Below are 23758 nucleotides of genomic sequence, written 5' to 3'. Positions count from 1 at the left end.
GCCAAATTATCAAACTCCTTCACCCGCTTACCTTCCTCCACAAAATATCCAACCCAATACCTACCAAATCAGCCACCACCAAATACCTATAATGCGCCACGTCAGAACTTCGAAAAGAAACCTATCCACATGTTCACTTCATTAATGGAATCACAGACTAGTTTGTTCAAAATATTAAGCATGGCCAGGATGATCCAAACGCTTCCCCCAAAGGCCATTAACCCAAAGAATCTGTTTTACCGAGCTGACCAGACGTTTGCCTACCATTCTAATGGCATAGAACACAATACTGAAGATTGCATTAATCTCAAGTACAAGATACAAGACATGATTGACCAAAAGGTGATTGTGCTCCAAAAAACTCCTCCAAATGTGAACACTAATCCCCTGCATAACCATGGCGACAAACATGATTCATATGATAGAAAGAGAAGAGGACTGGGTCACAGGCAGGCCCATACTCCGAGAATATGTGAAAGAACTTGAGAGCACAGTGGCATCACTTTCTCTACAAAAACATCCACAATTCAAAGTACCAATCCATGCGCCTGTTGTTGCGCATGTGGCCCAAGTAACCTTGGCACCACCTTGAAAATATTTTATGGTCCAAGTCGTTGCCGTACATGGAATTATGAGATTGGAAGGTGCTATACTCCCAAAGATCTAGCCCAAGGGGCACTCCGAAGAGAGGGAAATCAGAAAAGGGCAATCATTGAAGGCGAAGCTGAAGATTTCTACCGCCGGATGCTGCCCAAAGAATACTTCATTGTGGAGCACCTAAAGAAAATACTTGCCCAAATCTCGGTGTTAGCACTTTTACAAATTTCATCCCGAATCTAATGAAGGTGTTAGAAGAAGCCCATATCCCGATTGGGACGAATAGTGAAAATCTGACTGAAATAATTGCCCATGTATGGAGGAACACCAAATTGCCTTCATGGAAAAAGAGTTGCCCAAAGAAGGCACGTGTCACGACCCAATCGGAGGGCCCTGACGGGTACCCGGTGCTAACCTACCCGGGCACCTCTTATCATACATTCCCATTTACATCTAGGTGAGCCACATAGCTAAATCATACTTTCTATCCATCATTCATACTAACCCCTTTTGGGCAACAATACATTTATATCACCATCAATAACTATGCCCATATCAAGGTACATAAGCCGACGAGGCTAACAAAATGATATCCAAAATATAAGCCGACAAGGCCAAATACATCTAACCATATACACATGCCTACGAGCCTCTAAGAGAGTATGTCACATCATATAGGCGGGACAGGACCCCGCCATGCCCATAAGTATGTACACAAAAGATTATATACCAAAAGTTGTAGCTCCGAATGAAGTGGAGCTCTGCGACGTAGTTCATGAGTAATAGAGCAATGGATCAAGCCCGTCTCCCTGGCCATCTGCGGGCATGACGCAGCGTCCACAAACAAAAGGACGTCTGTATGAAGAATGTACTGAGTATGTAAAGCGTAATCAACATCATTAGAGAAGCATAATTGACAACATAAGAAATACTATAAGATGGGAGGTAGTAGAACCATCGTCATAAACACTTACTTGTTTTTCATAGGGACCTTCCATTTCTAATACATGATTGTGCCACTACTGGAAAATGGGCCTCTGGCAACACTAGGAAAACCATTGCTATAGACAAAGAAACTGTTGCCATAGACGTATGGCAACGGATTACCATGCGTGACATCTGCTCGCGTGGCGATAGATCTATAGCAATGGTTCATGCGACGGTTCTCAAAACCGTTGCTATAGAAGTATCTATAGCAACGGTTATTTGTCTATCTGCTGCGACATATTTTCTTTGTTAATTAGAACGGTTAAAAACCATCCCCATAGACTCTTGTGCAACGGTTTGTTAGGCTATTGCAACGCTTAATTGAGGTTATTACAATGGTTATTGGACTTTATGCAACAATTATTTGCCTACAGCTACGGTTTTTTATTGATTAGAGACAATTCAGAAATGTCTATTGCTACGGTTTGCATGACCTATTGCAACGGTTGCCATGTTTAATTTGGGGCTTGTTGCCACAGTTAGGTAAAATATTGCAATGCTTTAATTAAAATAACAACCCTGTTTATAAATAATTTATAATGCACTACAAATTATATAAAATCACAAAATGAAACTTTTCATAATCCATATTGTCTACAAGCTAGTTATAATATCCATAAAAGCAAAATGTTAAAACCCAAATACATAAAAGTTTTACATTTAAAGACTTTACATGAGTTTCAAAATATCAATAGCAAAATATTCCTAGAACATCTAAAGCTTCAGCAACCCAGACCCCAAGATGTGGGATTTCACTGGGCTGTTGTTGTTGTTGTATCTAAAGCTTCAGCAAAAATCCAAAAATCTTCTCAAGTGAAATATCTTCTTAAGTAAGGTCTTCACTGCTTGTGTGTTCCCTTTCTTCATTTTCAACACCTTCAAGAAAAGAATAATCAATATCATAACTCTTTTCATTACTAAGGAGAAACTAATAAGAGCTCATTTGGATTAGCTTATGGCTTTTGACTTATAAGCCAAAAGCAATAAGTTAGAAATTCTAACTTGTGGCTTTTGGCTTATTTTTGGCATATTATCTTAAAAACAAGTGCTTAAAGGAATTTATTTATTTTACTCAAACACTACACAAGTGCTTAAAAGTTATTTTAGCTTAAAATCACCTAAAATAAGCTAATCCACATAGGCTCTAAGAACAATGTTATAATAATCACACAAGAAAGATAATAATGACATCTAATCCAAATAACCATATTGGCAGATTGTATCTCATAAAGACACCTCTATAAAGAGCACAAGTACTTCCTACAGAAAAAGCAATAATCAATAATGATAACAAGCGTGCACTCTATGGATAAGGTTAAAAACATGCAGAAATTCTCAACCAAGGTGTTGTATGTTAAGCTAAGTGGTCGGTTTCCGAAGGTGCCCTAGAGGAGAATTGTGTGTAATAATAGTGGACTGCCTAGATGGACTTTTGTGTTAATGTTAGCTGCTCACAAGAGACTATCAACCAGAGACAAACTATATAAATGGGTGAGAAAAATGACTAGCAGTGTCCACTATGTGATGTTGCAAATAAAAGCATAAAGCACTTGTTCTTTATCTGTGATTTCTCAAGTCAGTTCTGGGAAAAGTTGCTATCATGGATGGGCATCAGAAGGAATGCTAGAGGATGGGAAGCAGAGCTTAGCTAGGCAGAGCATAATGCAAGGGGTAAAAGCCCTCAAGCTAAAGTCTATCATATGATCCTAGCTGTTGTTGTGTATAGCATATGGAGGGAAAGGAATCAACAGATTTTTCAACAGAAGATTTAGCCTGCAAATTTGATCATCAAGGTGATAATACAAGATGTGCATCAAAGGGAAAACAAGAAACCAAAGATAGCCAACTGGTTGACCAGATTTAATTTTATCCATTTTAGTTATGACCTAGGGACTGCCTAGATGAAAGGGCTTTTATTGGAGTGCATCTGATGTGCAAGTAGAACACTAAGAACTAATGCATGAGCTGACTACTGGGGCATATTGTCCAGTAGCATAGCTCGTTTTTCATGCGCTGTAAAGTCTTACTTTTTGTTTATAATACAAGTTATTTACCAAAAAAAACAAGCGTCTACACACTCAATGCATTTTTATGAAACTTATATAGGCAGTGGTTATATTATTACTAAATTCACGTTTGGAACCCTAAAGATATTTAAGTTCTTGTATCAGTTGCTGGGATGATTTACTGGGAATTAGCATTTCAAGAGAACAAAAACACAAAATATGGTTTGCCAACCTTTAGAATATTTAAAGGTCCAACAAAAATAAGAATCTTCAACAGTTACTCATGACATCTTCAAAAGATTGAACCTTTTTCATATTTGCCAAAAAGATTGAATCTTTTTCATAATTGACCCTAAGACATGTTCATTAGCCATAGCCTCTTTCCCAAACTGGAAAAGGTAGTTTTAGCACTTCAAGAGAACAAAAAAACAAAAAAATATATAGCAGGTGACATGACATGAATCAAGCTTAGGCCTTCAAAAGATCCTTAATATACACTAAGTGCATATAAATAACTGCCTTCTAGGAACTGTTTCCTTTTACTAATATGTGTGAAATCCACATAACAATATCCAACATGATTTGGCGGAAGAGAAGTCTACACTAAGTGTGAAGTCCTTAGTCCATGTTTTACACATTTTTGTGAATGGAGAACATGCAGGTAAGCATATAACCGGGTACAGAATACACAACTTAAAATTGTGTCATGCAATTTCAAATATAAATATTTTTAGGGTTTGTTCCGAGTTTAAAATAATGAAAAACCATATACAAAGTTGGTTGATGTTGATTACTGGTGAGCTTCAGAGGAGGAATTTAGTTGACTGGTGTATTCTTCAAGTGGAATTCAGGAAATTTAGCATAAAGGCTGCACTGCTTATTTGCAGCAGGGCCAAGGGTGTTTTTGGCAATTTAGTGCAAAAGTGGTTGATGCTGGTTGTTGTAAAGACACCAGGACCATCTATATTGTGTGTTTCACTAATCCAAATTATATTGAAAATGATGTGGTGCATAATTGGTTACTAAATGTCATCTGGTGATGGGAGGAAAAATAATACCACCAGTTTTAGTGTTACTGATGGTTGTGGAAATTTTAGCATACTACATGGTGGACAAAGATCTAAATAATACAGGAATCATGCTTATTATGGAGCATGTTCATGTGAGAAATGAGGTGGTTCTATATTGGTTCAATGATCCCACTTTTTTTCATGGAAATACAACAGCACTAGGAAATCAGGAAAACTGGAACATGTTTGTGCCACTGATCTTAAGCAAATGGGAATGAAGTGATGCAACTGTGGACCAAATTTGATAATATGCTATACCCTATTGATCCTACTCAGCTTAGAAATGATATGAGAGTTATAGCAGATATAAGGAAAAGGAATAAATAGGCTACATGGATATATACTGGTAGCAGGAATTTTGGTTACTGGTCTTTATGCAAGCAGCTGCTACTGGTAATAATTTATATTGGCAACAAGATTTTTGGACTTATGGTTAGTGTTTGTGTTACTGGTCCTACTTATGTAGGATATGATGTGATACAAACTTCATACAATGTAGGCTACTACTATTATTTCATTGATCTAAATTCAGGAAATGATATGGGATATAATAGTTCTATTGGTTGTGGTGCAGCAACTACACAAGCAAAGTTGCAATTTCATGTTTCAAGTGAGTAAGGCAGAAGTTGCTACTATATGCAAGTTCTGCAGTAGAGAAAGATTACCAGATATGCACCAAATTGCTCATACAGCTACAACATGAGATGATGCCATATATGCAACATTTACATTAGACACCACGGTTTCTCTAAATAAAGATACAAAACAGCATCTCGTTATTAAGTGCAACTGCTGGTTTATCGGAACATACTTTTATTTCCTCTGTTGGTTTTCCAGAGTTGCAACTAACAGTAATCAGCTAACAGATAGCCTAAATCTTTTGTTTGTTTAGTCATTGATGCTTTTGCTCATGCCATATAATGTATAAACCACTACCCCTTATTTTAAGTAAATACTTTTTAAGGCATTACAATAACGAGACACTCGTCTATTTGGAGATTCATAGCAGAACCAAAATCAAACAACAAAGTAAAGAAGCAAAAATGGAGGAAACTTGACCTTTGAAGCTTTGCATAAGGAGATTCTAAAGATTGAAGTGATGGAGAAAAAACTATCTTTACCGTTGATATGCCACTGAAATTGCAGACAAGGGATGCAGATGGATTTGATCAAACTAAATGGCTTTTAAGCCAAAATGGTCAGACAAAAGGCAAATGGGTTGACTGCCATTTAAAATTTGATTTGCTGATGAAATAAAACTACATGAATTTCTATTTTGAAACATAATTTATTTGGAAATAATTGTGCATGAATTGCTTACTTGATTACAATGAGATTTTGTTTTCGAAAAACTTGCTTAAAAAGCTTTTCTAATTTATATGACAACCCAAACCTAGTATCCATAACCAAAAACCTTAACAGATTAAAAAAATCCAAAATTCAAACAACAGCACTAGCCACTATAACCACAAATGTTTTTTTTTTTAATTTGTTTCTTTTAACAGAACCATTAATGGTTAAACCTAGTCGTATTGACACCATTCTTTAAACCCAAAGATAGCAATAAAATGACTAATGAATTAGAATTCTTCAAAGTGTCTCAATTCCACCAATTACGCATCTTAAGCATAAAGTATAAATCCTCTTAAGAAAGCAAACACATAAGCTTAAATCTCCAAAATTTCAACACTTCCTTGCAGCATAAGAAGAAACCAATCCAGAAAAAAATTAAGAAAAAATACCAAAAAGAACACTAAAAAAATTAATTCGAAAATTATAATGGGACAAAACCCCAAAAACAAACCCCAAAAATTGTATTACGCATCTCAGGCACAAAGTGTATATCAAAGGAATATGGGACTACAATTCAGAATCAACTGTTGAGAATTGCAAAATAAATACAAAAAAATTATGACAGAGGGAGTACTTGGAGAGAAGCAGACGCAATCAACGGAGCTAACTATCAAATCTACTGGTAAGCGACCTCAATCGACGAACTCGAACAAACTCTACAGAAAATTTTCACCAAAATCAATCAAACAATTCTAAGAAAGGTGTAATCTTTTCTGGGTAAATGGGATTTAGAATAGAAGACAAACAGTTTAACTTGAGAAAATAAAAAAGAATCTCAATTGAAGCCTCACCATTGCGATTCACATCGTAAAGTGTTGGTGTGTCCGCTGTTCAAAGAGAACCCAACAAGAAAGCACATCAATATCAAAATCAATTAGATTTTGCAGAACAAGACCTAACAAAAAAAAATCCTAGAACTTTCATATATCAAATATGCAATATTGATTTTATGTTGCTGCTACAAAATGGATCGTATACTAACATTTTCCTGAAATTTTCTTTTCTATATTTTTTTTGAAATTCCTAAAAGAAAAAGCTAATAGCAATAAGCTAATGGTATGGAGATGGCGTAGAGTAAGGAGAACTTACTTTGAATGGGTTTGCAATTTTGTGATAAGAGTTGGTGTTAATGGATTTGCAATTTTGTGATAAGAGTTGGTGTTAATGGGTTTGCAATTTTGTGATAAGAGTTGGTGTTAAAAGGGTTTGCAATTTTGTGATATGAATTGGTGTTTCGACGTTTTGGAACTTTGTTTTTTTTTTTTGAAGAACAAATAGACAAATACTGATTAAAGGAAAAGAGTACAAAATTTTTGGGGGTTTGGAGGGATTAGTGAAATTTTAGGAGGGAATATAACGAGGGAACTAAAAACCGTACCAATAGAAATTTTTTACCCAAAATGTGTTCCATTAGATACATTTATTGGTACGGTGGACAAAACTGTAGCAATAACTAGAGCTATGGCAACGGTTCAAACACTATTGCAACGGTTTAAGAGTCGAAATGTTCCAGTAGCATCCAAGTCTTATTGCAACGGTTGGAACTGTTGCAATAGACGATCTATAGTAACGGTTGTGTGACCGTTGCTAACAAGCTTGTTGCCATAGGCTCATTTTCCAGTAGTGTGCACATACATCCTTATTCGTATTGATTTCCATATTCATATACATATTCATATTCATATACAGATTCATATTTATAGCATACCCGACCATGAAGGATCGGTGTTTCACATACCCGGCCATGGCAAGACTCGGTGTTTATACATACCTGGCCCTACCAAGGCTCAGGGTTATCCATACCCAACTACAGTGGTGCACGCGCGATACATATCATACCCGGCCATATAAGCTCGATGTTACATAATAGTCATACATAGACACGTATACGTAGGAGCTCATAAGCATCTTTGACATCATTACTATCGTCGTTTTATTACTTATATCCTTAGAGGATCACTCATCGTATAAGGGATTTAGTAGAATCATAAACATAACAAGAATCACGAGCTTTAGTAGCTTTAAAGATAGAATCATTTGGAGGTCATCATAGGCTCATGAAAGAATAGATATATGGCCAAGGAACCATGCCTTATTGAAAGAAGGGTTAGCCTTACATATCTTTTCATTCAACTATTCTATTGCTTGGACGTTCTCCTTCAATGCTCACGTTTCTACCTTCATTAGAGTTTATATTAACATTAGAAAATCGATATCTTAACATACTTGACTAAAGCTAGAGAAAATTGAGCAGCATCTCCTTTGTTTATACAACTTCCTCCATATCATATATCAACTCCCAAACATCTATAATAACATTCACAACATCATAGCAATAGTCTTCATTCACCTACATTATCCATATTTCTCAATCCATTTCAAATCATCCATATTCATGGTCATGACACACTATTACATTCACTCGTATACAATGTCTATCCCATGTTTTTAACGCCATTTATAACATAATCATAATCACAACATATCAAAAATCATGACTCAATCCAAGCTACTACTCAAGAATAACACTATTCCCACATTCATGACCCATTTTCTATCTTCTTCTACAATTCAAGTCTTTCAACCTCTTAATACCTTAAAAAACATGAAAAGACCATAAAACTTACCTTAGATGGTGTTGGAATGGACTTTGGGTGGAAACATGTCACTTGAGCAAAACCCTAGTTCCACTTCCACTTGGATTTCATGTCTTGGATGACTTTAATGAGTTTCTTACACTTGATTCTCTTGGTTTGATGAAATTAATCATTAATATCTCTTGAACTCTTGTGGAAGAGGTGTGGAGAAATGTTCTAGAGAGTTCTTGAGAGAAGGGGAGTGAAGATGAAATGAAATGAAATGAACTTGGTCCCCTTTTTAATATCTCACAATCTGTCCCGCTTTGATTGCACGGACCAACATACGGTCCGTATAAATTATACTGACCGTATGTTTGGCCGTACTTTTGGTCCAGTGAAGGCTGCCAATCTGGGCTGAATATACGGACTAACATACGGCCATTATATTTTATACGGCCAGTATGTTGGGCCGTATAATTGCCAGCTTTTCCGAACTCGTTCTTGTCGACTCGTTTGATCTCCAATCCTTATGAAACCTTCTTAACACTTGTTTAACACCTCATTAACAATCTAAGGGACGTTATAACTCTTCTCTAAAACATCATTAAGTCATCATTAATTCGGTAGTCGTAAATCCTTTCTGATACATAACGTATACCTTGCCTTCCTTGGTAAACTTTCCTCTCTTACCTCAAATGACTTTGCAATCTCAATTAGGGTCATCAAATGCTATTTCTTACTTATTGAAACATCGTATATTTCGTGCCCTTCGTTAGTCTATTCACTGTGCATCAACGGAGAATTTTTCGAGGTGTAACAGCACGGATCACAATAAAGCACTACACATTACTGTCATGTGTTGCAACAAAGTAGTGACTCGTGTACTGATTGATATTAGGCGGGGCTCAATATTTATCCCGAGTATACTCTAGCGCAGCTGGGATATGACCTTGGAAAGGTTCATCACAGCCATACTAATATAAGAGTATTTGACGGAGGCCGGTGTGATGTCATCGGAACAGTTGACCTGGACATTTAAATAGGTCTAGCAGAGTTCATTATCTAGTTTTAGGTTGTGGAAATACCTATCAACTACAATTTACTCTTGGGCAGGCCATGGATCCACATAGCAGGAGTAGTACCATCTTCACTTCACCAGTCTCTAAAATTTGTCAGGGAAGGGCAAGAGGTGATAATCCATTGAGAAGCAAGCATGCACAATTACTCGGATAATTTTGTGCCTGTCATCGAAGCGGCACCTAAAGGAACGGATTTCCATGTAATGGAACTCGTGGGGGCTGCCCACAAACTAGAATCCCGCAAGACTCCTATGCCGGTAGCATATAAGATAATTGCTTCAACTATGCTCTTGAACGGGTTTGAACCCGGGAAAGGTCTAGGAAATAATTTGCACGGCATCACTGAGCCAATTCCCATTCCCCAAGACAATTTTCATTTCAGACTGGGATATGTCCCAGCTGAAGATGAGATACTTACCAAGAAGAGGCAACAGGTTGCAGATCTCTACAAACCCATTCCAATCCTGTACCAGTCATTTCCTAACCTAAGGCCTATGCCGAGTGATGCTGATATTGAAGAAGGGATAGGGATGCTATTCCGAGAAGAAGATTGCGTAGTAATCCTTGAAGAATATGCAGAAGAGCCCACCATCAGAGATGCAGATCCAGGTGAGCGGTTGTCCAATTAGACCTCTACCCCGCTACTGGCTCTTCGGTAGAGAAATATGAATTTATTTTTAAAATAGGGAGAATCGGTCGAGGCCCGATTACTCACTTTATGTACCTCGTAATGTTTTCATAAAACGGAAAAGGCTTGACGTTGATCCAAGCCAAGACCACAATTTCTACTTTTATTAATCTAAATCAACGAAAACCTTTGTTTAATCAAAACAATTTTATTTATTTATTACGCATGCATGGTTTGTGCTAACATACTTTGCCTTGAATTTTTAGTCATAAAAATGATAAAGCAACCCTAAATGTCATGACATGTTGCGAAACGAATGAGTCGGGCAGTATAGAAGAAGAAGAGTACGAGGAATACGATGAAACCACCATGTTACCCGAGGGTCTCATGGAAGAGATAGAGTAGCTAGAGAATGAGCAGAAACCAAACATGGATGAAACATATGCCACAAATCTAGGTGACGAAGTGAATGTCAAAGAAACAAGGATGAGTGCGCACCTAGAGGCACCTTTAAGAGAATAATTGACAAAACTACTAAAGGAGTACGTGGATATATTCGCATGGTCATACGCTGACATGCCAGGACTAAGTACCAGCGTAGTATCCCACAAGTTACCTATCAATGCGGGTTTCGCTCCTGTGAAATAGAAAACTCGACAATTCAAGCCAGACCTCAGTATTTGCATCAAGTACAAGAGAAAAGCAAATCAAGACTGGGGTAGTAGATGTAACTTCATACCCCACCTGGTTGGCCAACATAGTGTCGGTACCCAAAAAGTATGGAAAGGTAAGAATCTGTATAGATTACCAAGATCTCAACAAGGCAAGTCCAAAGGACAATTTTCCGCTACCAAACATCCACATGCTCATAGTTAACTGTGCCAAACACGAGCTACAGTCATTTGTGGATTGTTTCACCGGCTATCATCAAATCCTAATGGATGGAGAGGATGCGGAGAAAACAACCTTCATCACTTCATGGGGAGTGTACCATTACAGAATGATGCCCTTCGGCCTTAAAAATGCCGACACGACCTATATGAGAGCCATGTCATTATGAATTCAATGGAAAGTTCAGAGCATACTAGTCATCTGAGGAAATTCTTCGATAGGCTCTGAAAGTTCAACCTGAAGTTAAACCCGACTAAATGTCCATTTGGGGTACCGCCCGGAAAGTTACTGGGGTTCAAAGTTAGCCGAAGGGGCATAGATCTAGACCCAACAAAGATCAAAGCATTCCAAGAATTACCTCCTCCCAAAACCAAGAAAGAAGTCATGAGTTTCCTGGGAAGGTTAAATTACATTGGACAATTCGTAGCTTAATCCAACATTATTGTGGAGCCCATACTCAAGCATTTGAAGAAAGACGCTCCCACAAAATGGACGGAAGAGTGTCAAGAGGCATTTGATACTATCAAGAGATAGTTGTCCAATCCACCAGTCTTAGTACCACCAAGGCCCGGGAGCCTACTGTTGCTATACTTATCTATTGCAGAAAATGCCTTCGGTTGTGTGTTAAGACAACACGTTGAATAAGGGAAAAGGGAACATGCCATTTACTGCCTGAGCAAAAATTTCACTGCCTGTGAGGCAAGATATACGCTAGTGGAGAAAACCTGCATTGCTTTAACTTGGGTGGCCCAAATATTGAGGCATTATTTGTCCTCGTACACCACTCACCTTATATCCAAGATGGATCCATTAAGGTACATATTCCGCCAGCCCATGCCTATCGAAAAATTGGCCAAATAGCAAATGTTGTTAAGTGTATTCGACATTGTATACATAGCCCAAAAGGCTGTCAAAGGAAAAGCCTTGGCCAACCTGCTAGCTACAAGACCAGTGGATGAAAAGCTCGAACCCCTCCGCACTCATTTCCCAAACAAAGGAGTATTGGTCATAGAATAGGACACAGTGGAACCATAAGCAGGCTGGAGATTGTTCTTCGATAGAGCAGTCAACTGCAAGGGTTACAGAATAGGAGCAGTTTTAATAGCAGAAAATGGGAAACATTACCCAATGGCCGCGAAGCTAAAATTCCATTGTACCAACAACATGGCTGAATACGAGGCCTACGTTCTAGGTCTCAGGATGGCACTGGATATGGACATCAATGAATTCCCGGTCATTGGAGATTCGGACCTACTAATTCATCAAGTACAAGGCGAATGGGCCACCAAAAATGAAAAAATCTTGCCATACATGAACTTAGCGTAAAGACTGTGCAAGAAATTCAGAAAGATTGAGTTCCGACATACTCCAAGAGCTCAGAATGAGTTTGCTGATGCGCTGGCCACAATAGCGTCAATGATCCAATATCCTGAAAGTAGTCACATCGACCCATTGAGGATAAGCTTGAAAGAGGAGCATGCCCATTATTGCTACGAAGAAGAAGAGCCGAATGGCAAGAAATGGTACAGTGACATCAAAATATACTTGGAGAAATGGGAATAAATCGAAGGAGTGATGAGCGGACAAAAGAAGACCATCAGAAGAATGGCAGATGGTTTCTTCCTAAACAAAGAAGTGTTGTACAAACGAACACCAGTCATGGGTCTGCTTCGATGTGTAGATGTCGGCGAAGCCACGAAACTTCTAGAAGAAGTACATGCTGGGACATGTGGACCCCATTGTCACGACCCAAACTGATGGGCCATGACTAGTGCCCGACCTGGGCACCCATGTACGACCCACTAGACATAATCAGACTGAAATTGAAAACAATATGATAACTTGTAAAAGCACGTTGTAAACTCATCATGTCATAAACCAAAAAGAACTTGTCTCTTGAGAAGCCACAGCTAACCAAACATGACGAAATACGCAGGCCGACAAGGCTGCCATTATACACGGAAATATCCAAAACGAACTACATCGATATAGCTGACCAAAACATGGATACGCGACCCACACATGTCTACAGACCTCTAAGAGTATAACAAAGTCTACGTCAAAAGGGTCTATACCAAAATAACTCAAGCTCCGAAACAATGGAGCTCTCCAAGCAGCTGCGCAGAAGTCCTAAGCCGGAGCATCACCAAACTGAGTGTCTGTACCTGCGGGCATAAAATGCAGCCCCCGAATAAAGGGGTTCAGTACGAAAATGTACTGAGTATGTAACGCATGAAGTACAATAATGAAGATCATGTCTGAGTAGAAGATGACAGGAGACAAGTATGATAATCAAGGATACCAATGCATCTGTGCCTTATGAGATGAGAGTCATGCATATATATAACATACCGTACCCGGCCCTCTAGTGAGGGACCCGGTGAAATCATCATATATATACCGTACCCGGCCCTCTAGTGAGGGACTCGGTGAAATCATCATATATATACCGTACCCGGCCCTCTAGTGAAGGACTCGGTGAAATAATCATACATATACCGTACCCGGCCCTCTAGTGAGAGACTCGATGAAATATGATGCGTACCCGGACCAATAGTGAGGGACTCGGTGAAATATATAATATACATACCCGGCCCTCTAATGAGGGACTCGGTGAACAATGCAATGAAACTGTGCACGATTTCGTACCCGGCCCGAGAATTGGTGAATGATATATTAACGATATGCACGAGTAGAATATCATGAGCAACCATATGCAAACTAAATCATCATCTGATACTCCATAGAATAATTAGAGTAAACCAACACTTGATAATCAAACACAATTATCATGTCAAGCACCACTGAGAATTAGAGTTCATTGGAGTCATGTATGTTCGTCGTTCGCTCACTTTATGTAATTCATGCAAAAAGGAAAGAAGGGGTGACTTTACATACACTTTGGAGCCTTTAGAAGTAGAGTCGTCATCAATGAGTAAAATTGAGAAAATCTAGAAGTAGCCCCACATTCTCGTATTCTCTTTGAAATCATAAACACAAAATCATCATTACCGTTGTCACCATTATAAAATCATTCCTATCCTCCACATCATGAGAATCTTTAAGAACCATGGACTTTTAGTTTTTGAAAACAAGAAGGTTACGAAAACATTTATGAAACCATAACATCGAAATCATGCCTTTGAAAGAAAGGGACGATCCTTAACATACCTGTTCAACCTCCTATTGGCTACGCTTATGTGTCCGAGCTCGTAATTCTACATTTAAGAGGATTTATACTAATGTTAGCCTCTTCATTGTACACTTATTCTAAGTTTCAAACCAAACCATTCTATATTCTGCCGAAAATCGAGCAGCATCTCCCCTATTTATATGCCTAGCCTGAATTCTCAATTCAACAACCAAAAAAAACAATAACAATACCAACATCAATAACATCATTTACCATACCAAATTACTCCATAGAACAGCCCATATGGTGTTCGTCCCATATTTCCACCCACAGAATTAATTTACAACAGCTTTGCAACTCTTTTTCCGTAAATAAATTAAGATTAACGTTAATAGCAAGAGATTCATACCTTTCTTTAGATAAGAATTCTATATCTTCACTCCTCCACCGAGAGCTTAAGCCACAGCGCACTAATACACAATTTTGTAGTCGCAACTATACGTCGTCTGGATCGAAATTTGGAAATTATACCTGGTTTTGGGCTAACAAGTTGGTGGTGGAAAGTTGGGGAATTTTCTGGAATATTTGAGGGGTTCTTGGTGTGTTTGGGACGAAAATGAGGGGGTCTCCCCCTTTAAATAGTGGTCCAGGTTCTGCCTGGACCGACTTATTTTTCCTTCAGCGCGTTCGCGCTGGCTTATTTTTTCTGACTGGACCTTCGTTCAGTAAAAAGATCATAACTCTTGATCCCGATATCGTGTGAGGGCCCACGACCTATGGTTGGAAAGCTCATTCAATTATCTACAACTTGCATTCTTTGTGTTTGTCCAAATCCCAAACTTATAATATCGTTTTGACCCCTCCAATTCAGATCATCCGAAAATGTTTCCTTAAATCGTCCTTTTGGAGGGCTTATGCCCATATTTTGCTTATGGGTCCTTCTTAGGACTTGCTCAAATTTCCATATACTACTCATATGTCTCTTCACATGTCTTCCATGAAACTCCGACGTGTGGGCCCCACTTGGCTTACAGCAACGAGGGCTTTTCGTCAAGTGACATATGAACTGATTCACCCCATTTGGTCTCCACACATCATATATACATATGACTACACTCTTATGATATAACCTTCCTCCTTAATCCCTGTATAACGTTACTCTTTTTTGGGCTTACACTAAGCTGTCTTCAGTCTAGGTAGTGTGAAATTTTTCGGGGTGTAACATCCTTCCCCCCTTAGAAACATTCGTCCTCGAATGTTGCGGTAATGTCAACCCACTTCGACCTCACGACATCACCTTTGATTCTTTAGAACTGCTATTCTTCCTCTAGGGTCCGATTACCATTTGCTTAAACTATAACTTAGGTTAGTCTCTTCTCATTCTTCCTTAACTCTGTTATTGCCTTCAGTCAATTTTTTCCACTTTTTGCCCTCATATACAGGATCAGAATTTAACTACTATCTCGCCCTCGTTCTATCTCCATTATTGTAGTCTTGACTTGCCGTGCCGTGACTATTCATCATCCTGTAAGTATTCTCTTTTTCTCGCTCCTTGTTTCCCTGTTAGTGGGCAATTACCTTTCTCATATACGGTGCCCTCTTTGCGTTCATCTCTTTGGTACCATCTCGAGCTATCCTTTTTATACCAGTTGATCTTAGGCATACTCTTGCATCGACTACCTGTAGTTCATTAGTTCGGCTCCCTGTTCTTTTACATCTTTGTCACTATCCCTCTTAACCTTACATTCCAAGTATTTATCCAACCATGACTTTGTCGCTAATGAGCATAATGGTTATGCTCCTTTCCAAGGCCAGTTATATCAATATCCAAAATACGTATATATGAAATGTTTCTTCGCCACTTGTTATCCTTCGCAGTACAGCTACACTTATGGCAACTTATAATCCGAGTTTAACTAAATTTGTAGCTCGTCACGTCTTTGAGCTCCTGCCGCAACTGTTTCTTTAACCCCCTTCCTCAAATCTCGCAATACAACCCAGAAGCATAGCGCTGCAATTCTTACTCCATTATGACTCTCTTTATATATATATATATATATATATATATATATATATATATATATATATATATATATATATATATATGTAGCTTCGACTTCCTTGTACCGGCGGTCACTTCATCCGCCATTATTCCTTATTGGCTTTCTGATGTGGTCTTTTTGCAATTATAGTTGGGCATAGCTTCGCGTTGACGGTTCATGTGATTCCATAGCACGTGCTCTCATGTTCAGTATAATTAGTGATCCATGAAGTGTTTTCTAACATCGAGTGAACTCTTTTATTTTCATTCACAAGAGCAGCGCTCTTCCTTTCTTCGGAAAATTACCAAACAACCCATCTTCGTTGCTTTTGTTATAATTGTCATCATCATCCCAAGTGTCCTTTGGGTTCGTCATCCTCTCCATTATCCTTTGTGAACTTAGCTTGTAGACCTTCATTATTCTCTTTATTACGATACGAGGGATTCAAATCATGGTCTAAAATATCGTAGTTCATCTTGGCGTAAAGTGCTCTCTTGAGTTATCTTCTGTACTTTCTCCCTATGTCTGCCTCATGGTACACTTATTGTCAATTCGTTTCTACGTCTTTCCGTTACCTTCCCGATATGCCAATACGCCTCGAACTCTGGCCCGAGCTAATAAGTCTCCTTTTTTGGGGCTTGAAACGTCATAGCTCCTTTCAAGTCTAGTATGTTCCTCCCCCCTTATTAAGAAGGCCCTTATACGCCCATAACCTTTAAGTAACCATCGTCTTCGACAATTATCTGTCGTCCTTCATGATCTTCTTAAGGTCGGGGTTCCGTCATCGTATGGTCTGCCTTATTTATCCTTTTTTCTAGTTACACTCTTGTATCCAATCGGAATACTTCTAAGGGTTAGATCAAATTCCGATGCCTTCTTTTCGTCCTTTCGCACCTCTGTCCATTATGACTAACGTTTTGTTTTTTGGACCCGCAAGTTAATGGGGACATCGAGAGTCACCACGTCATTTATGAAGTCTTCAATTATACCTTACTCCTCGTCTTTCCTACCGACCTTGCTTATAACATATCTAAAATTCTTCTTACCTTGAGTTCTCGTTCCATTTATGTGTATACTATACCGTCTTATCAAAATTTCCTACTCTTCCATCCTCTATCAGTCCCTTCACCTGTTTAGCGCACCTACTCGTAATTCTTCCTGACTACGCGTTTGTGTTGCAGCTGTGCATCTGAGTTTTTCGAGTGTCCCGCTACTTCTTGCTCTTAGCACAGAATTCTTACAATGTACAATCTCCCCATCCTCGTTCATCGAGCCTTCATCTGTCTTTCTGGTGTCACGGCCAGGTTGTCCTCCATGCACGTTCCTTGCATTTCATTATATTCCCTCTATGATCACATCTCTCGATCTTTATAGGAATTGTTGTTCTATGCGACTAATTTCTGAATCATTTGTGTCGCCCTACCATCCTCATTCTTATCTCAATGATTGATCAGTTTCCTACCGCCAACCCGCTAAAATATCCTTTTTACTCCTATGGTCAAAGCTTTCCAGTTACTTTACTCCTAAAGGTCCTCTTCTTCCTTCGACTAACCCATTAATATACCCTTCCTACTTTCATCCAACCTTCCTTAGGTTTCCTTTCTTCTCGAGCGCCCTTCTCCTCTTTGTTATTTACAATATCGGCTCGGAAGTTCGTGATATATTCATTTGAACGTGCCAATGCCTTTTATTCTTAAGTCACCTTTTTAGGAAAGATTCTCTATATCCGAGGCAACCATGTCAATATTTGTCAATATGACTATCCATTTTATCCTTTTATATACTTCGCGAGAGCTGAAAATCTCTTAGTATCGTTGCAAGGCCTAATCATTCTTTCTCTTACTTCATATTCCTCTTGTGGTCGCTATCCTTTTAGTCCCACTTATCGAAATATGTTCTCCAATCCCACACATTCCTTTTTCGTTCTATACTACCACACTTTATCCCTTTCACATGCCTACCTTCGAAAAAAAATTTCCAATAGTCTCGTGCTTTGCCCGTCGTCCCTCTTGGAAGCTTCACTCACTCATGTTTCTTACTTTTCACTTTTTCCGACATTTGATCTCCTTACCTTCCTTATACTCACTTTCCCCTTTTTCCAGATGTCATCACCTTAGGACTTTGCAGTTCTAGCCTGTGGTGACAATAACATCAGCCTACCTTGTAACATTTATACCATATATATATATATATATATATATATATATATATATATATATATATATATATATATATATATATATTCCCTTGAACTTCGTTACCCCGTTCGGTCAATGCCTTCCATATAACGCAACGTTGGTTGCCGGGATACACATACCCGCTGATATAGCCATGTATGGGACATCATATGCATACGTATATGTATTCTAACGCCTCGCTTACAAAGTATTTCCAAACGCTACTTAAACCCATCCTAGTTCTAGAGTTGTGATGCACCTTCTTTCTCTTCACCGGTCTAGTCTGCCTCGTCCTACGCGACCTCTTAAGGGTTCTAACCACTTCGCATACTCTAATTTCCCTTAGGCTACTCTAGCTTCTCATTTGTCTCTTATGTCTCAATTTATAGGACTTTTAGTACACTTCCCAGGGGGTCACCCATCCTAACATTTCTCTCACCCCAGTACGTTTAACCTTGAAAATCTGATGAAATCCGGGGCGTTAATGCTAGTATAATCGCACCCACCTCACCGTATGACCTTTGTCACATAATCTAGATCAAGTTGAAGTCTTAACAGATTCCAAAACATTTTCGTAACACATCTCCCTCCGAATTAGAAAGGGTCTTTTACTCTTTCCAATTATACAATTACTATTTTGCCCCTTTTCAATCCTCAATATTCACCCTTCACCTATGTATATGACTACCTTTCATCCTAGATTTCCAGATTCCCAATGGTAGCAAACACATCTTCGTCGCCGTTACTTATAAATACTCGGTTATCAACCTCTTGGGATTTCCGCTCGCCACTCTTGTATAATAATCTACAGCAGAACTCATTTGTCGACTTTCCTTGAATCCCCCAATAGACCTTGCTCCTACTAAACCTCGAATGTAACCCATTTTAATCCTTCGGACTGCTAATCGTCTTTCTCACAATCATTCTTCATGTCATGCCAAATCCATAACTCCTCTAAAATAACGCATCCCACTTATTGTCTATTTACGATATTTCCTTTCCACGCTTCTTCCTGTTAGGTGTACCTAACTAAATGACCTGATTTTGAAAAATTCTGGCAGAGTCTCCTTTACAATTCTTACTACCCAAAACCTACATGCAGCAATTACCAGCAATGCCTCACAGGGCATACATATATACGATATATCCCAGCCACCCAGGGCACCCAATTTCATGTAAAAGAACAAAAATATCAAAACATACCTCTGTGACTTCCCATATCATCACTCACCTTCTCCCGTCGATATTGTGCTTCTGCTTAGATCAAAGGTTAGTATCCTATGACTTGGCTCTATCGCACGATCTAAGACAGAAAGAAGGTCAATGATTCCTAGATGCCCTGCAGCCTCCTGTTCATAAGTGTGGTGGGCTTCACATCCATAAACAGGACTCTACCGGACACGGTCTGTAGACAATCCCTAGGACGAACTGCTCTGATACCACCTTTGTCACGACCCAAACCGATGGGCCATGACTAGTGCCCGACCTGGGCACCCATGTACGACCCACTAGAAATAATCAGACTGAAATTGAAAACAATATGACAACCTGTAAAAGCACGCTGTAAACTCATCATGTCATAAACCAAAAAGAACTTGTCTCTTGAGAAGCCACAGCTAACCAAACATGACGAAATACGCAGGCCGACAAGGCTGCCACTATATACTGAAATATCCAAAACGAACTGCATCGATATAGCTAACCAAAACATGGAAACACAACCCACATATGTCTACAGACCTCTAAGAGTATAACAAAGTCTACGTCAAAAGGGTCTATACCAAAATAACTCAATCTCCGGAACAATGGAGCTCTCCAAGCAGCTACGCAGAAGTCCTAAGCCGAAACATCACCAAACTGAGTGTCTGTACCTGCGGGCATGAAACGCAACCCCAGAAGAAAGGGGGTCAGTACATAAAATGTACTGAGTATGTAAGGCATGAAGTACAATAATTAAGATCATGTCTGAGTAGAAGATGACAAGAGACAAGTATGATAATTAAGGATACCAATGCATCTGTGCCTTATGAGATGAGAGTCATGCATATATATAACATACCGTACCCGGCCCTCTAGTGAGGGACTCGGTGAAATCATCATATATATACCGTACCTGGCCCTCTAGTGAGGGACTCGGTGAAATCATCATATAAATACCGTACCCGGCCCTCTAGTGAGGGATTCGGTGAAATAATCATACATATACCGTACCCGGCCCTCTAGTGAGGGACTCGATGAAATATGATGCGTACCCGACCCTCTAGTGAGGGACTCGGTGAAATATATAATATACATACCCGGCCCTCTAGTGAGGGACTCGGTGAACAATGCAATGAAACTGTGCACGATTTCGTACCCGGCCCGGGACTCGGTGAATGATATATTAACGATATGCACGAGTAGAATATCATGAGCAACCATATGCAAACTAAATCATCATTTGAGACTCCATAGAATAATTAGAGTAAACCAACACTTGAGAATCAAAGACAATTATCATGTCAAGCACCACTAAGAATTAGAGTTCATTGGAGTCATGTATGTGCGTCGTTTGCTCACTTTATGTAATTCATGCCAAAAAGGAAAGAAGGGGTGACTTTACATACACTTTGGAGCCTTTAGAAGTAGAGTCGTCATCAATGAGTAAAATTGAGAAAATCTAGAAGTAGCCCCACATTCTCGTATTCGCTTTGAAATCATAAACACAAAATCATCATTATCGTTGTCACCATTATAAAATAATTCCTATCCTCCACATCATGAGAAACTTTAAGAACCATGGACTTTTAGTTTTTGAAAACAAGAAGGTTACGTAAACATTTATGAAACCATAACATCGGAATCATGCCTTTGAAAGAAAGGGACGAGCCTTAACATACCTGTTCAACCTCCTATTGGCTACGCTTATGTGTCCGAGCTCGTTAGTCCACATTTAAGAGGATTTATACTAACGTTAGCCTCTTCATCGTACACTTATTCCAAGTTTCAAACCAAACTATTCTATATTCTGCCGAAAATCGGGCAGCATCTCCCCTGTTTATATGTCTAGCTCGAATTCTCAATTCAACAACCAACAACAACAATAACAATACCAATATCAATAACATCATTTACCATACCACATTACTCCATAGAATATCCCATGTGGTGTTCGTCCCATATTTCCACCCACAGAATTAATTTACAACAACTTAGCAACTCCTTCTCCGTAAATAAATTAAGATTAACGTTAATAGCAAGAGATTCATAACTTTCTTTCGATAAGAATGCTATATCTTCACTCTTCCACCTTGAGCTTAATCCACAACGCACTAATACACAATTTTGTAGTTGCAACTATACGCCGTTTGGATCGGAATTTGGAAATTATACCTGGTGTTGGGCTAAAAGGTTGGTGGTGGAAAGTTGGGGAATTTTCTGGAATATTTGAGGGGTTCTTGGTGTGTTTGGGACAAAAATGAGGGGGTCTCCCCCTTTAAATAGTGGTCCAGGTTCTGCCTATACTGACTTATTTTTCCTTCAGCGCGTTCGCGCTGGCTAATTTTTTCTGATTGCACCTTCGTTCAGTAAAAAGGTCATAACTCTTGATCCTGATATCGTGTGAGGGCCCACGACCTATGGTTGGAAAGCTAATTCAATTATATACAACTTGCATGCTTTGTGTTGTTTCCAAATTCCAAACTTATAATGTCGTTTTGACCCTTCCAAGTCAGATCATCCGAAAATGTTTCCTTAAATCGTCGTTTTAGAGGGCTTATGCCCATACTTGGCTTATGGGTCCTTCTTGGGACTTGCTCAACTTTCCATATACTACTCATATGTCTCTTCACATGTCTTCCATAAAACTCCGGCGTGTGGGCCCCACTTTGCTTACAGCAACGAGGGCTTTTCGTCAAGTGACATATGAACTGATTCACCCCATTTGGTCTCCACACATCATATATACATATGACTACACTCTTATGATATAACCTTCCTCCTTAATCCCTGTATAACTTTACTCTTGTTCGGGCTTACACTAAGATGTCTTCAGTCTAGGTAGTGCGAAATTTTCCGGGGTGTAACACCCATATGAATGGATTTAGACTGGCCAAAAAGATTCTCCGCGTTGGATACTATTGGATGACCAAGGAAAGTGATTGCTACCAATATGTACAAAGGTTCCATTAATGCCAAATCCACGGTGATCTAATCAAGGTTCCACCGAGTGAGCTTAATGCTATGAGCTCACCATGGCCTTTCTTTGCCTGAGGCATGGATGTTATTGGACCTATCGAACCCGCAGCCCTAACGGACATCGATTCATTTTAGTTATCATTGACTACTTCACCAAATGGGTGGAAGCAACATCACACAAGTCAGTGACAAAGAAAGTGGTAGCCAATTTTATGCAAAACAATATCATATGCCGATTCGGCATACCTGAGTCCATCATAACTGACAATAGGGCCAGTCTGAATAGCCATCTGATGAAGGATATCTGTGAGCAATTCAAGATTACTAGCCGGAACTCGACAGCTTATCGGCCACAAATGAACGGAGCTATAGAAGCAGCCAACAAGAATATCAAGAGGACATTGAGGAAAATGACAGACAATTACAAAGGTTGGCACGAGCAATTGCTTTATACTTTACATAGATACCGTACTATGGCCAGAACTTCAACAGGAGCAACTCCATACCTGCTAGTCTATGGTACCAAAGCGGTTATACCATCCGAAGTTGACATACCTACCTTAAGGATTATCGAAGAAGCAGAATTAGACAATGCTGAATGGGTCCGAACTCGATATGAGAAATTGACTTTAATTGATGAGAAAACGATGGTTGCCGCATGCCACGGTAAAATATACCAACAAAAGATGGCAAGAGCCTTCAACAAATGAGTCAGGACTCAACTTTTCCAAATTGGGCAGATGGTACTCAAAAGAATTGTTCCGCATCAAGATGAATACAAAGGGAAATTCGCTCCCAACTGGAAAGGCCCCTACGCGGTCCTCAAAGTACTCTCCGGAGGAGCAGTTGTACTAGCGGAAATAGATGGGCAAGAGTAGCCCAAACCAATCAACTCAAACGCAGTCAAACGCTACTACGCGTAAAGGCTTTTCAATTGTAATAGTATCTTTTGCTTGCAATTGTTATTTTTATTTGCTTGTAATCATTTGTAATAGATAGAAAAAACCCAAGCAACTTTTGTAATATGAACTATGCAATGA

The 23758-nt window shown here is 39.1% G+C and overlaps 1 long non-coding RNA gene across 1 annotated transcript; it reads right to left on the bottom strand.

The window, feature by feature from the left end:
* Positions 1–2175: 2175 nt before the first annotated feature.
* Positions 2176–7322, bottom strand: LOC132605140 (uncharacterized). Its single transcript, XR_009569056.1, has 4 exons — positions 7103–7322; positions 6805–6840; positions 6588–6669; positions 2176–2460 (listed from the first exon to the last, which is right to left on the bottom strand). It is a non-coding gene; the product is annotated as an uncharacterized LOC132605140 (long non-coding RNA).
* Positions 7323–23758: the final 16436 nt, after the last annotated feature.

This window comes from Lycium barbarum, chromosome 8, assembly GCF_019175385.1.
Source record: "Lycium barbarum isolate Lr01 chromosome 8, ASM1917538v2, whole genome shotgun sequence".
NCBI lineage: Eukaryota > Viridiplantae > Streptophyta > Magnoliopsida > Solanales > Solanaceae > Lycium > Lycium barbarum.
This window is presented reverse-complemented; position numbering and strand designations above follow the sequence as displayed.